This window comes from Sinocyclocheilus rhinocerous, unplaced genomic scaffold (genome assembly GCF_001515625.1).
Source record: "Sinocyclocheilus rhinocerous isolate Xijiao unplaced genomic scaffold, SAMN03320098_v1.1 scaffold2149, whole genome shotgun sequence".
NCBI lineage: Eukaryota > Metazoa > Chordata > Actinopteri > Cypriniformes > Cyprinidae > Sinocyclocheilus > Sinocyclocheilus rhinocerous.
Genome location: NW_015629053.1, coordinates 516,143 through 516,384, shown reverse-complemented (window position 1 = coordinate 516,384; position 242 = coordinate 516,143).

The window sequence follows — 242 nt, the reverse complement described above, 5'->3', positions numbered from 1 at the left end:
TGTCTATCTATCTATCTAAAATTGTCTATCTCAAATTGTCTATCTAACTATCTGTCTCAAATGTCTATCTATCTATCTATCTGTCTATCTCAAATTGTCTAACTATCTATCTCAAATTGTCTATCTATCTATCTATCTAGCTATCTCAAATTGTCTATCTATCTATCTCAAATTGTCTATCTATCTATCTGTCTATCTATCTCAAATTGTCTATCTATCTAAAATTGTCTGTCTATCTATCT